Source organism: Phyllostomus hastatus, unplaced genomic scaffold, assembly GCF_019186645.2.
Source record: "Phyllostomus hastatus isolate PE091 unplaced genomic scaffold, TTU_PhHast_1.1 phas_contig_38, whole genome shotgun sequence".
NCBI classification, from domain to species: Eukaryota; Metazoa; Chordata; class Mammalia; order Chiroptera; family Phyllostomidae; genus Phyllostomus; species Phyllostomus hastatus.
Window position 1 is genome coordinate 4,398,062 of NW_025333869.1, and position 12,807 is coordinate 4,410,868.

General features: G+C 41.3%; 1 protein-coding gene across 3 annotated transcripts in view; it reads right to left on the reverse strand.

Moving 5' to 3' along the window:
- The window catches only part of ZNF239 (zinc finger protein 239), a 47,181-nt gene that overhangs the window by 26,590 nt on the left and 7,784 nt on the right, over positions 1-12,807 (reverse strand). For all 3 annotated transcript variants that reach the window (XM_045842440.1, XM_045842441.1, XM_045842442.1), the window contains exon 3: positions 6,760-6,892. The gene's annotated coding sequence lies outside the window, so the exon portion shown is untranslated. The remainder of the gene's footprint in view (positions 1-6,759; positions 6,893-12,807) is intronic.

Below are 12,807 nucleotides of genomic sequence, written 5' to 3' on the forward strand. Positions count from 1 at the left end.
GTCTGTGCTAATTCTCCCAAGGATTGAAGTGTAACAAGACCTATTGCTCTTATCATTCCCTTGCATTTGCAACATTTTTTCCTTTTTAATCTATAAGAAGTAATCAGTAACATCCCTTCTGTTGCTATCTGTAAAAAGTAATTACCTAAAGCAAACCTAAGTATAATGAATGAAAACCTTTTTTTGATGTATGCTATTACATCAATAAAAGCTTGTCAAGGCAAGGGTTGGCACACTCTCCCCTTGAGAGTAGCCGGGCCATCCCTTTTCCTCCACAGGACTCAGTAGTCTGTGCTAATTTGTCTTGTCTCATCCATAATGCCGCAGACAATGCTGGTCAGTGTCCGCATCACTATGACGCCACAAAAAAAGAAGGAAATCTTACCTTTTGCGAAAACATGGATGGACCTGAAAATTATTGTAAGTGAAATAAACCAGTCAGAGAAAGACAAATACCATATGATCTCACTTATATGTGGAATCTAATGAACAAAATAAACTGATGAACAAAACAGAAACAGAGGAATGGATACATAAAACAGACTAACAGCTGTCAGAGGTGGGGGGAGGGTTGTACTGGATGAAAGAAGGTAAAGGGAGTATCAAGAGAACATATGTGAATAACACATAGACACAGAAAACAGTATGGTGATGGCCAAAGGGAAGGGGGTGGGGGCTGCGTGGTGACAGGCAAAGGGAGGGAAAATGGGGACATCTGTAATCGTGTTAACAATGAAAATAAAGAAAATAAAAAGATTAACACTGAAAACCAGCAGAAAAATTAGCAACAGTAATTACTCCAAAAGAAAAATTTAAAAAGGAAAAATTCTGAAGGGGCAAAAGTTTAACATGATCTACAAGTGGGCAATTGTGCTAAAAAATAGAATACAGGTACTAGGTTTATATTAAGTATATGGAAATTCTTGAGCCTTACCACTTGCAGAGACCATTTCACTCAGTTGCACTCGCCTCACACCAAGGTTTATGTAAAGACAATGGTTCAAGAGCCACAGTGACTGAGGGGAGAGAACCATGTGGCCCAAAGCAGGGAAAAAACCCTGAAAGCCACCATAACAAGATACTTTTTTCAGTCATTTTTGTAGAATATCTGTTTTTACTACAAAATGGCAAATTTCCATGGTTCAACCTAGTAGGTAGACATGCATCTTCCCATCTAGTTAAAAGGACTAAACTCAAAATGAATTAAAGCCAAATGTTACACTCTAAACCATAAAAAATCTAAAAGAAAACATAGACAGTAATATCTCAGAAATATCTTGCAGCAATATTTTTTTTCTGATAGAGCTCATCAGGCAAGGGAAACGAAAGAATAAATAAGACTATATCAGACTAAAAAGTTTTACACAGCAAAGGAAACCATCAACAAAATGAAAAAGACAACCCTCTAAATGGATCAACCTATTTGTCAATGACCCCTCTGATAAGCGGTTAATATCCAAAATTTATAAAGATGTTATAAAACTCAACACTAGCCCTGGCTGGCATAGCTCAGTGGATTGAGTACAGGCTGCGAACCAAAGCATCGCAGGTTCGATTCCCAGTCAGGGCGCATGCTTGGGTTGCAGGCCACAGCCCCCAGCAACCGCACATTGATGTTTCTCTCTCTTTGTTCTTCCCTTCCCTCTCTAAAAATAAATAAATAAAATCTAAAAAAAAAATGAACAAGAAAACCCTCAACACTAAAAACCCAAACAACTGAATTTAAAAAATAAGCAAAGAACTTGAATAGATACTTTTCCAAAGAGGACATACAGATGGCCAATAGACATGAAAAAGCACAACGTCACTAATCATCAAAGTTTGCAAATTCAAACCCCATTAAAATAATGCCTTACACCTGGTTAGAATAGCTACCATCAATAAATCAACAAACAGTAAGTGCTACCTAGGATGTGGAGAAAAAGGAACCCTTGTAGGGTCTACTGGTAGGAATGACTAGTGAAGCTACTGTGGAAAGCAGTATGGAGTTACCTCCAAAAATTAAAATGGAACTGCCTTATGACCCCAGAGATTCTACTTCTAGGAATATATCCAAAGAAACCCAAGATAGTAATTCTAAAGAATATATGCACCCCTATGTTCACTGTTGTGTTATTTATTATTGCCAAGATTTGGAAGCAGGCCTAGTGTACATTTGTTGATGCGTAAATAAAAAACTTGTGGTACACTTATGCAATGAAATACTACTCCACAGAAAAAAGAAGGAAATTTTACCTTTTGTGACAGCATGGATAGACTGGGAGAGTATTACGCTTAGTGAAATAAGCCAGTCAGAGAAAGACAAATACCATATGATTTCAGTTACATGTGGAATTAATGAACAAAATAAACTAACAAACAAAATAGAAACAGACTCAAACAGACTCATAGACAGAGAGAACATATTGACAGCTGTCAGAAAGGAGGAGATTAAGGGGCTGGGTTAAAAAGATGAATGGAGTAAGAAAAAAAAACCCAAAGCTCATAGAAAGAGACAACAATATTGTGATTACCAGAGGAAAAGGCAGATTAGGAGAAGTAGAAATGAGTGAAAGGGGATAAATGTGATGGAAGGAGACTTGTTGTGATGAACACACAACACAATATTCAGATGGTATGTTATAGAATTGTATACCTGAGATATACAATTTTATTAACCAATGTTACCCTGATAAAGTTAATAAAAATTTAAAAAGTCCTTAGTATATTTTTTAATGAACACATCTTTTTCTCTTGTATGATTCACTATAATTTGTATGACTAAGCCCCTATAGTATATCTTATAAGTAATTTTTCAATATATTTATTATTGAAATATTATAATGACTGTTCACAATTTTCAGTTGGAGTTACTGGTTAATTTCTTATGACAGATACCTGAAAATGAATTATTTCATCAAAAATGTGCCCTGTCTGGTGTAGCTCAGTAGATTGAGTGTGGGCCTACAAACCAAAGGGTTGATGGTTCAATTCCCAGTCAGGGCATATGACTGGGTTACAGGCCAGGTTCCCAGTAGGGGGCATGTGAGAGGCAACCACACATTGATATTTCTTTCTCTCTCTTTCTCCCTCCTCTTCTCTCTCTCTAAAAAATAAATAATAACATAAAATCTTTAAAATATTTTAAAAATGTTTAAGGATCTTTGCTTCAAGCAGTCAAAATATTTTTAAGGAAAACTTTATCAATTAAACCTCTATCTATCTCTAGGATATGAGATTTTGTCTTACTACAATGTTATCTTATATTCAGAAGGGAAGAGGGATGAATCTCTGAATATGTAAGAAAAAAAGAAAAGGAAACTAGGTATTGTAAAGCAGAGGGATTTTTAATGAAAATAAAGTTCAAGCAAAGATGGTACCAGACCAATGTGGGGAAAATGTGAGAGAAGATAAAAGTACAGATAAAGTCAGTGTGAATAAGAAAGACCACAACTTTTGCCCTGGGTGGTGTGGCTCAGTGGATTGAGCACCAGTCTGTGATCTGAAAGGTCCTGAGACCAATTCCCAGTCAGGGCACATGCCTGGATTGTGAGCCAAGTCCCCAGGTGGGGGCATGGAAGAGGCAACTGATCCATGTTTCTCCCACATCTCAATGTTTCTCTCCCTCTTTCTCCCTTCCTTTCCTTCTCTCTAAAAGACAAAAAAAAAAAAAAAAAAGAAAGACCAAAACTTTCTGAAAAGGTAGAAGGGAGAATAAGTGAATAGATACAGGTAGATCAGTTTGAGGAAAGTATCCTTGAAGTCTCAGCTTTCTCCACTGACCAGCAAAATTCAAAGAGAACTCCTGAAACATTTAAATAGGGGCTCTTCTTAATGGATTACCCTGGGTGTGACTTGCCATGGTGCTTCACCGATTTCTTCAGAGTTTGTTCTTTACTGTATAATTATCTTCAACTTGTTGCAACTGAGAGATCATATCTGGGAAACACACAGGGATTAGGCAACTGTGCAGAAAATAAAATCAGTTCCAAATTATGGTTTATCAGGGATGGATCAGGTATGGTTCTTATACAACTTACTAAAGCTACCATTCTCCAACTCTTACCAAGTAAATTTCTTTAGTTGTTTAAAATAATCAAAAACATCTTTTTGTACCAAAAAGAAATTAGGAAACTCTTACCTGAACCATAACTCCTATTTAAAATTGAAGAAATAAAGCCTCCAATGGGACTTCTGGTCAAGATGGAGGCATAGGTAAATGGTTCACCTCCTCATACCACAGAAAAATTATACCTAAACTACAGAACAGATATCACTCAGAAGTGTCAGAAAATCAGAAGTCTGATTTTCTTCTAATAATCGTCAGTATGGAAGTCTTGACAACTGAGGAATTAAAGAAACCACATTCATCCAGATAGGCAGGAGGGATGAAGTGGAGACAAGAAACCAGCTGGTCCCAAACCCACATGTAGTGGATATAAAATGGGGGGATATTTCAGCAGTGAGGGATCCCAGCTCCATACCAGACCACCCAGCCCAGGGTTTCAGTGCTAGGAAGATAAGATCCCATAACTTCTGGCTGTAAAAACTAGTGGGAGTTGGGCTGACAGAAGAAACTGCAGGATTCTCAGGCCTCTTCCCTTAAACGGTCTTGCACCACACAGAGACTTACTCAGACTCACTCCCTCTGAGCTCCAGCACTGGGGCAGCACCTTGAAGGGCACTAGAGGCATATGGGGAAGAACTGAAGTGTCTGGCATCAGGGCAAGAGTTGGGGGACAGCTTCCTCTCAGATAAAACTGCAGACAGCAGCCACTGTTTCTTTTCTGAGCCCTCCCCACACAGAGCAACAGTGTAGCGGCAGTATATCTGAATTTCTATCCACCTCAAACAGTAAGCCCTGCCCTGATGATTACCTAAGGGCCTGCCTCATCAAACTTACAGCCCAACCCAAGCTGGTAACAGTGGCTTTTCCATATGAAGGTTTGGGCTAGATGTAGGCCTCAGACCTTAAATCCACTCAAACACACAACAGCTGAGCCCAGTCCCCCATACCTCTCACTGAGTGGCCCCTGGCCTGGCAATAGCGGCAGCCATTTGCAGATTGCTTTATAGCTTATGTCAAGGGGACCCCAGACAGAACACAGGTGGACACTGACCTTGGCCTGCGCATCCAAAGGACAGTTAGAGAGCACAGTGGAGCAACATCCAACTACCTCCATAAGCCACTGAGGGAAGTGGTTGTTGGCCAGGGGTCACAGTCAGTCCTACCAGCTGTCTGGACTGGATGGATCCCTCCCATTGACCTGCTTATAGTAATCAAGACTTATTTATAAGAGGAGGGAGTACTCACCCCACATGGAGGGAATACCTTAAGTATACAGCTTGGGAGACAGAGGAGGCTGTGCCAACAGACCCTACAGAACATCTATTACATTAGGCCATGCTACCAAGACACAGAGTCAAAGCAGCTCTACCTAATACACAGAAAAAAAATAAAAATAAAAAAATACAGGGAGGCTGCCAAAATGAGGAGACAAAGAAGTATGGCCAAAATGAAAGAACAGAACAAAACTCCAGAAAAAGGACTAAAAAAAATGGAGATAATCAATCTATCAGATGCAGAACATGATGCAGTACCCACCATGTTCTTTGAGCATCCTTATAACATAAGGATGTTATAACATAAGGATGCTCAAAGAACATGGTGGGTACTTCAACAGCATAAAAAAGATCCAGGAAGAAATGTAGGATATACTGATTGAAATACAGAACAATTTATAGAGAATCAACAGTGGAGTAGATGAAGCCAAGAATCAAATCAATAATTTGGAATATAAGGAAGCAAACGACATCCAATCAGTACAGTAAGAAGAAAAAAGAATCCAAAAAATCGAGGACAGTGTAAGAAGCTTCTGGGTCAAATTCAAATGTTCCAACATGCACATCATAGGGGTGCCAGAAGAAGAGAAAGAGCAAGAAATTGGAAACCTATTTGAAAAAATAATAAAAGAAAACTTCTCTGATTTGGTGAAAGAAATACACATACAAATCCAGGAAGCAGAGTTCCAGACAAAACTGATAAAGGGGATGGCATCAAGAAACATCATAATTAAAATGCCAAAGTCTAAAAATAAAGAGAAACTTAAAAGCAGCAAGAGAAAACCAGATAATTACCTACAAAGGAGTTCCCATAAGATTGTCAGCTGATTTCTCAAAAACACTTTTCACACTAGAAGGGATTGGCAAGAAGTATTCAAAGTAATGAAAAGCAAGTACCTATAACCTAGATTATTCTATCCAGCAAAGCTATAATTTAGAAATTGAATGGTAGATAAAGTGTTTCCCTGACAAAGTAAAACTAAAGGAGTTCATCCTCACCAAACCATTATTATATGAAATATTGAAAGGACTTATTTAAGAAAAAGAAGATCAAAACTATAAACAATAAAATGGCAATAAACACATACATATCAACAACTGAATCTTAAAAACAGACTAAGCAAATAAGAACAGAAACAGAATCATAGATATGGAGAACATTGGAATATTGGCCCGTGGGGATGGGAGAATGGGAGAAAAGGTGAAGGGATTAAGAAATACAGTTATAGAATAGGGAAAGGATGTTAAGAGCAAGTATGGGAAATGGAGTTGCCAAAGAACTTATATGCATGAACCCATGGACAAGAATAAAGGAGGGGGATCACCAGAGGAAGTGGGAGGTGGTGGGTGGAGAGGGTAAGGGGGGAAAACTGGGACAACTATAATAACATAGTCAATTAAAAAAATAGAAGCAGGTGTCCAAACTCATGTTCTTACCCACGGAGACCAACTGGCAGTAGCTCTCCAGCATCCCAGCTCCGTGCAGTTGCCTCGGTAGCTGAGTAACAGCTAGGTGACTCCACTCCCCTCCAGTGAAGTCCACAGAGAAGTCCTCAAATGTTACTGGTTCCTAAAACAATAAAGCACAATCCTCCTTAACTGACGATCATCTACACAAATGCCCTGGAAGGAAGGTGATGTTTGGTAGCACTTGTAAAGGTAAGAAGGCTATAGAAGTGTACAGTTCAGGGATCTGAGGGATCTAAATCAAGTATTTTTCGTTTTTGTATTTTTCAGATTCTATTTATTCATTTCTAGAGAAAGGAGAAGGAAAGAAGAAAGAGGAGAGAAACACAGACGTGCGAAGGAAATATCAATTGGTTGCCTCTCACATGCCCCCAGCAGGGGACTTGGCCTGCAACCCAGGCATGTGTCCTGACAAGAAATCAAACCAGTGACCTTTCGGTTCGCAGGCTGGCACTCAAGCCACTGAGCCACACCAGCCAGGGCTCTAAATCAAGTTTTGATAGAAATACTTTCCTCTATCATCTACTTTGCTACTTCCTTCCAAATCGTTCCCCTCCTGCCCACAACTCATTCAAGCTCAACCTATCCAGCTGCTTAATCTTTCCATGTCACTGTCATCTCATTGTATTGCTGAGTTGTCCTCTCCATCCCATGATGTGCTATTATCCTGTCAACTTGAACACACATTAAGTACAATTTACCAAACATCCTAACATGACATTTTTAAATCTCTACAGTACCAATGATGTCAGTCTCATTTCATGCTCAATAACCATAATCAGGGCCATTTCACTATCTTGGACCACTCTGCTTTTGAAATACTAATATCTTAATAGCCACACCTTAAAACATCTCCTAATTCTTTCTGCTCTTCCTTTTCCAACACACCTACTTTATTAAGATCACCATCCTTTCCAGGGTTGTCCAAACTTTTGTCATCTCTGGGCCAAACTGGAAGAAGAAGAGATGTCTTGGGCCATTGTGATTCTGTGATTAGGTGACATTGCAACACTTAATCACATAAAAAATCTCATAATGTTTTAAGTAAACTTATGATTTTTGTGTTGACCTGCATTCATAGTGGACCTGGGCTCCATGTGGCCCACAAGCCCCTGGTTGGACATCCCTGCAACCATTCTTCTTTTTTCCTCTCAGCCACAGTATACTTTGTATTTCAAATTTTTCCATAGTCATATCAATCCTATGTCATTTCTTCTTCTAAACCAAGTGATTGAACATTACTGGAAAAAAAAATAGCATATATACGCACAACCATAACACACTCTAGGGATTTGCAAATACATATTTCCTTTCTCCTTAACTCCAGGTTCTAACCTTCCACATGAGATCTACACTTGGATGTCTAAAACGCCAAATTTACAAACTCACAACTATAAACAACTGAACTTAAAAAAACAAAAACTAAGCAAACAACTAGAACAGGAACTATTTCTGTGATTCACAGAGATAGAGATCACATGGAGGGTTATCAGTGGGGAGGGGAAGGGGGGAGAATGGGGAAAAGGTACACAGAATAAGAAGCATAAATGGTAGGTACAAAATATACAGGGGGAGGTTAACAATTGTATGGGCAATGGAGAAGCTGAAGAATTTATATGTAATACCCTTGGACATGGACTAAGGTGGGGAATGCTGGTGGGGGGTACTGGGCAGAGGGGAATCAAGGGGAGAAAAAAATGGGACAACTGTAATAGTATAATCAATAAAATATATAAAAAATAAATAAAAGGTTAAATTAAAATTTAATAGGCCTCAGCACAACTCTTCCTCCCACTAATCTACATCAGTATCTGGTCTTCTGGGCTGTGGCTTGTCAAGGGCCTCACTGGGCCTCACCACCATGGCAGGTACAGGGTTCCTGGCACCAGTGGGCCTCTGGTACAGTGTGCCTGAAGTTGGAGTACCTGATGAAGAAGTACCTAGTGACTATCCTCTACCCCTTATGCAGGGCTTGGTGGACGTGAGCAGTGGCCACTTGAGCTTCATGGCACCATGCCACCTGGAGATCTTCATACCCCAAACCCTCGGCCTCAGCTTGGGCCTGATGCTGTGGCAACTTCTACTTGTGTTACCTGGGCACGAATGGTGTGTTTGTGGATGTTCTGGTTCAGAGGAATGGGGCAATGTTGTTGCAGCTCTGTGCATGTGAGTAGGGGATGGATCCAACCCACAACTCCAGGAATTGGTCCTACCCACAACCAGGATCTGGACCAGTGCCCCTGGCCATGTTCCTCTTACCTACAACCCAACTCTCACCTATCACCCCAGCTGGATCCGAATATAGTACTCTAATCTCCTGGCCTTGTAGGTCATATTCACAACCAGGATACAGACTGAAGTCCTACCAGAGACCTGCCCCCGCTCTGCCCCACCCCTCCCCGCCATCACCTTCCCAAAGCTGGAGGCTTAGGCACCTCTGCACGTGGGTCCAGGTGTTTTGGCTCCTCTGTGTGTTCTGGAAGTTTGCATATATTTTTCACAACCAGAATGTCGATAGTCCTTAACAGAAATGTTGAACTCTAGTTGGTAGAACTGTCCAAAACTAAAATCTGTACTTTTTTAACTGAGGTAAAAAACAAACTGTTCTTCCCTAGCTGTACCCATTTTAGTAGTCACATGACCCTCCCAATTGCTCACACCAAAATCCTATGTCATTTTGATTTTTTCTCACTTCCTCACATTTTCCATCACCAAGTCTGATTATCTCTAAAATATATCTGAATCTACTCCTATCTTGCACTATTATCAGTATGAGTCACAGTGGTCATTAACTATCTCCTAATTTGTATTTCTTACCCTCACCCCCCCACAATGAATTTTCCACAGGGTAGCCACAGTGATCTTTTAATACACACCATGTTAGTCATGAAATCCTCCAAAGGCTTTTCAAGGGGCATTGAGTAAAATTAAGACTCTTCACCGAGGCCTGCAAGGCTTTATAGACTGGAGTCCTGTCACTTCTCCCTTATGTGTCACTTAGCATATCCTTGACTACTTCAAACATCCCAACTTTTGGAATTTTCACTAATTATCCTTTCTGCCTACAATATTCTTTTTTCATATCTTTACATGCCTGCTTCCTTATACACATCTCAGCTGAACTGCCTTCTCCTCTAAGAATTTCCTTGACTATCTAATCCATAGTGACACACAAAAAAATCTGTTCTAGATACTTTTGCTGTAACATTTTTGCTGCCAACATTATCCCTGCATAACTCATTGGATATAAGGCAATTGTGTGGTAAAACAAAAAAAAATTAAGGTAACTGGTTGACAGTTCATTTTTTTTTTGTTTATTTGGTTTCATTTCTCAATTAATAAATCAATTCACTGCCATAAAAAAAAAAAGATAAAACAGCTCGTTGACTGTTTCTTGTTTGGTTTCATTTCTCCATGACAAATTAACAACCTTCCCCAGACAATATATTTAAGCAAGCTGTCAGTTTGGTTTCACTTTCCAGGCACAAAATTACCACAGTTACTGCCATTTTTATATTATAGATAAATCTCAGTTAGTCTTCATAATGGTCTATACAGTGATGAGTAGTCATAGTGGTGGTCTTAAAATAGTGAGCATTTCTCCTAGATGATGATGATTAGCCCCAAGAGTTGACTTCTTATTTTTAAACACTAAATGGGGAAAAGAATGAGAGGCCAAGGAGCCTCATTGAGGGTGCATAGTTAAACCCATATTTCTTAAAGAATGAAGACAAATGCTTAGGTACAATCCATAAAATAAAATAAATTATTTGAGCAGTATTATAACAGGGTGTGTCACAGGTGGGCACAGGTAACCAGATTCTTAGTGATCAGGACAAAAAATTGAACCGAACACCCAGAGTTTATAGCAGAGAACATGGGAGCAGGCCAACTCCAAGCAGAGATTGACCTCATAGGCTGGAGGGACTCTATTCTTATAGGGCGGATCCTTTCTGGCTAGTTTTGGTGGGCTTTACTGCACATGTACAAGTAGTTGTATTACTTTAAAGCTACTGCGCATGTGGTCTCCCATGATCCCCCTCTATTGGCCACCAGGGAAGAGGGTCCCACAATGCTACTGAATTGACCCCCGTTTCTCCTGGGGTCCCCCTGTACTAGGTTCGCCTTTCCCTACGCCAGAGAATTATAGCTCTCCATGTTAGAGATTGGTGAAAAGAAAAGGAATTATTTATTCAAGTTATACAAACTTAAGAGTAATGACTTAATGTCTTCATCCAAATCCCAGAGTCCCTTAAAACACCCACAAACACACACAGTCTTTCCTTCCCCCTTTGCCCAGTCTGGGGTACCATATCTCAGGGAAAGAAATATAAGTCCATGGCTCAGGCAGCTCCCGGTTCTTCCCAGTAATCTGTGCTCAGCTGGTAGGCCTTCCTTGGTTCCCAGCACCATCAGCTGTGTTGCCAGGATCTCTAGCTAAAGCCACGTGGTGGTTCTTCTCATGGCTGCGGGAGTGGAGTGGGGTCCCCCAACTCTGCCAAAAGTGCGTGGTTCTGTTACAGGGTGTAGCCAAGTGGGGGGACCCCAAATGGGCATTTGAAATGGGGTCCAGAACTCAAGGTGTCCAGGAGATTTTAAGGTGTCTTCACCCCTTCCCCCACAGGTGTGAGTTGCGGGAAGGGGCACACAGAGCAAGAACATGCAGGGCAGCTTTGCAGCTAATCCATGGCATGGTCATTTAGCATACCTATAGCCTTTGGCTGGTCACTTAGATATGCTAAATAGCTATGGCCATGCTCAAGGCCAGGGGGATGGAAAGGGACCTCCCCCCCAAGATGGGACCTGGGGGGCAGGTCCCTCGAGTTACAGTGCCTGCGTGGGAGCTGGGAGAAGATTGGCTCCATGACATGGGGTGACACCTGCCTAGACCCATGATGGTGACCAGAAAAGCTAGAGAAGACAGCAGATTGAGGGCAAGTGTGCCCAAGTGTAGGAGGAGTTGGAAATAGGGTTGCAGAAGAAGATTGGCACGGGGGATTTAAACCCAGACATGGCAGCCATTGAGAAAGAACCACGTGGCCTGGACAGAGTGGGGACTCTCCCTTCCCACAGCCCTGAGAGAGGGAGAACCATGCGGCCTTGACAGAATAGGGACTCCCGTGGCCCCTGGAGAGAGGACCACATGCCTCTGCCAGAGTGGGGACCCCGGCAGCTTTAGAAGGGGGAACCACCACCTGGTTTTAGCAAAGATCCGGGTGACTCAGCGGAGGGTGCCGGGAACCCAGGGAGGTCTCCCAGTCGAGATGGAGTACTAACTGGGAAGAACCAGAGGACTGCCTGAGCCATAGACTTCTATTTCCTTTCCTGAGATATGGTACTCTGGACTGGGCAAAGGGGGAAGAAAGGAAGGACTGTGTGTGTTTGTGGGTGTTTTAAGGGACTTTGGGATTTTGGTAAAGACATTAGGTCACTACTTTAAGTTTGTATAGCATTAAATAAACATTTCCTTTCCTTTTCACAAATCTCTGGCATTGAGAGATGTCTTTCCTTGGGTGGCGGATGTAACGGACCCGGGGCCTTCTTTCAATAATAGTATATCATCCCAGGCCCCACCTTGTTGTGTTCTGTAACAGTTCTCCTTACATGGCTGCAGCTGCGTGCTTCCCTTCAATGGCTACCGAATCTGGGTTTAAATATCCTTCCAGCTCTACTGGGCTTCATCAGGAGTCTGCGCAGAGGTGGCCCCAAGTCATGGAGCCAATCATCTCCAAGCTCTCACATAGGCACTGTAACTAGGGGGAGTTGCCTCCCAGTTACATCTTGGGGGGAACTTCCTTCCATCTCCCTGGCTCAGAGCATGGCCACAGCTATTTAACATATCTATGCAACCAGTTAAAGGTTATAGATATGTTAAATGACCACACCAGAGGTTAGCTGCAAAGGTTAGTTGCTATGCAAAACAGCTCTGAATGGCCCTGCTCCATGTGTCCCTTCCCCCAACTCACACCTATGGTGGAGGATGAGGACATCCTATATATCTTTCTAATATTTCCTGGA